The 3,049-nt window shown below is 30.3% G+C and overlaps 1 long non-coding RNA gene across 1 annotated transcript; it reads left to right on the top strand.

Moving 5' to 3' along the window:
* Positions 1-1,847: 1,847 nt before the first annotated feature.
* Positions 1,848-2,518, top strand: LOC111714015 (uncharacterized). The gene is made up of 2 exons (XR_002767863.1): positions 1,848-1,978; positions 2,468-2,518. It is a non-coding gene; the product is annotated as an uncharacterized LOC111714015 (long non-coding RNA).
* Positions 2,519-3,049: the final 531 nt, after the last annotated feature.

Genomic DNA, 3,049 nt, shown 5'->3' on the forward strand with positions numbered 1-3,049 from the left:
GGAAACTCAGGAGTTTCGTTCAACGATACTCTCTTAATTTCTTGCTCAGAGGTATTATGTACAGTACTGAGTACAATGTACAAAGAAAACGCTCAACTTTAATTTTTACACAAAAAATTAACAGTGTATTCATTTACAGATTATTCCGTATTTATAGTGTATTCATGTACAGATTGTTTAAAATTTACAGTGTATTCATGTACAGATTATTGAAAATTTACAGCGTATTCATGTACGGATTGTATAATATTTTTAATGTATTCGTGTACAGATTATTAAAAATTTACACTGTATTAAATTGAAAATTTAAAGTTTTTTCATGTAGAGAATATATCAAAATTTACAGTGAATTCATGTACAGATTATATAAAATTGTGTATTCATGTACAGATTATTGAAAAATTACAGTGAATTCATCATGTACAGAATATTGACAATTTACAGTGTATTCATGTACAGACTATTCATCTGACAGATGAATAGAAAACGAATGAATTAATTTTATGGATGAGCAGTTGATTCGGAGATAAAAATATGAATATAAAGATGGACGGATAGATATATGGATAGAAAGTTATGTGGATGCAACGATAGATAGCTAGAAAGTCATACCGAAAGAAAGATAGATAGATAGATAGATAGATATATAGATAGATAGATAGACAGATAGATAGATTGATAGATAGATAGATAGATAGATAGATAGATAGATAGATAGATAGATAGATAGATAGATAGATAGATAGATAGATAGATAGATAGATAGATAGATAGAAAGAGGGTTTAGGGCTGAAGTGTAAAGACGATGTAAATATAAACATGTTCACAATAATTTTTAAAATAACATACTAGGCCTAAAGCTGATGATTGATACCAGATTAAGATAAATATATTGATGCTTAGATATTCAGATAGATGAAAGGATGGAAGGATGGATAGATGGATAGAAGGAAGGATGGATGGATAGATGAATGGATAGATACTAAGAATTCAGACTTAAATGACTCTCTTTTTAATCTAAAGATAAAGATGATGTATTTTAGTAAGAAATTGAAAATGGCCACAAATAACATTTGACTTTCAAATTTAAATCTTAATTTTGATAAAAAATGTACAATTCATAATAATTGAAAATGTTTAATTTATGTATAACAATCTAAGGTGAAATTTGATTCTGTTCAGTGATCTAATATTTTTCCTCGGTCTGCCAGGACTTAACTCTAGAAAAATCTTGAAGAGTAAAATAGTAAATTAATGGGTTTAAACTCCTGTCATCCTAATCCGTCCATTCTAGGTTAGCCCCCCCCCCCCTTCAGAGACAGGGGCTATCGTAGTTAAGTGGAACCGATCATTTTCTTATCGGAAAATATTTTTAAACTTTCAAATTTTTTATTATTTTACAGTTGGCTCAGATACAGATTGAGAGCTCATAATTTTAAACTGAAGTTTCTTAAATAAAAAAAATATAGCTTTTGCATACTGATACAGTGATACACTTATGCAAGTAAAGTACAACCCGGCCATAAGTACGATTATTTTTTTTTGATTTGAACACTTTTTTCGAGAAAGGATTTGAGAAAATAAAATCTTGTGATAAATTGTAAAGCTAATCTTAAATGCAGCCAAAAGTGCAACATTAAATATTTTAAACTATGACTCTGACAGATCAAATTATTTAAGTTTGAAATATCAAAGATTTACGGTTGCAAAGATAACGGAATTAGAAAATTCAAGATTGTGGCAAAGATTCGATTTCTTTGGGTTGTTAACCAAAACATTCTATGAGAAGAACCGAAAAGAAGAATGCCCAAATAATAAAAGCTATGATAACAAGAAGAATATTAATCATAAAACTAATAATGAAATGTTTAGGAGGCAGCAGTGTTTGTGAATCCTGTAATATTAACCCAACCTAAACAGATTGTCGTAGACCTAGGGACTACTATACGGTTGGACTGTATGGTAGATAAACTTCCAGGTATAGATTGACCCAAACTCTAGCTGTGGGGGGGGACGGTTGGACTGTATGGAAGATAAACTTCCAGGTATAGATTGACCCAAACTCTAGCTGGGGGGGATGTTCTTAATAGGGGTTGGGGGAAGCTGCTCATTTTATTTTGAAACTTTCCTGATGGTATTATCATTATTATACCTGAGGGGGATAAGAAGCTTATCAGCTCATTTCATTACATTCCACTTTAATATACTACTAAAAGATACTGACATCTGGCGGATGAAGTTTAAACGGATAAAATTATAATAATCTTAATCCTGATTAACACGTTAAACACTGAGATTAGGTCAGGAAATTATCCCTGTTAATTCTTAAACTACGTTATCACAGGTTTTAATTGTGTTTTTATACAATTTTATTCGAAGAATATACCAGTGGGTCTGTCATACATTTTGTAATAAATTTAATATGTTTATTATTATTATTATCACTTATGTCATTATTATTATCCAGAGGCTATCTCCCTAATCTGGAAACGTCCTGATGCTGCAACTAATCAAATCTTGGCTATCGGAGATTATATCCAGGTTCCTGAGATCAAATCCAGGTATAGATATTCATAATGTAGAGAGGGGTGTAGATAGGGATATCAATAGGGGTAGAGAATTAGTAGAAATTATTATTATCAATTCCAAATATATAGGTTCTACAAAAACAAGTAAAACTGGAAAGTTTATTTTTGTTTAGCTTTTACTTATGGAAAACTTTATCATCTCGTTAACAGTTGATACTTTTCTCACGCCTGGAGTATTTGTTTTCTTAATGTAAAGTTTATATTACGTCATTAATGTTATTTTACATCTCCGAACATGTTTTACTGAACACCAGCTGAACAAGTTTAATGTTGGAACATAGATTTATAAACTGAGCTGTCAAGGATAAGATTTCAAAGCAGGATACAAAAACATAACTCATCATATAAGAACAAATATATTGATGCTTAGATATTCAGATAGATGAAAGGATGGAAGGATGGATAGATGGATAGAAGGAAGGATGGATGGATAGATTTATTATCATTATTTTTATAATTAT

This window comes from Eurytemora carolleeae, unplaced genomic scaffold (assembly GCF_000591075.1).
Source record: "Eurytemora carolleeae unplaced genomic scaffold, Eaff_2.0 scaffold858, whole genome shotgun sequence".
NCBI classification, from domain to species: domain Eukaryota; kingdom Metazoa; phylum Arthropoda; class Copepoda; order Calanoida; family Temoridae; genus Eurytemora; species Eurytemora carolleeae.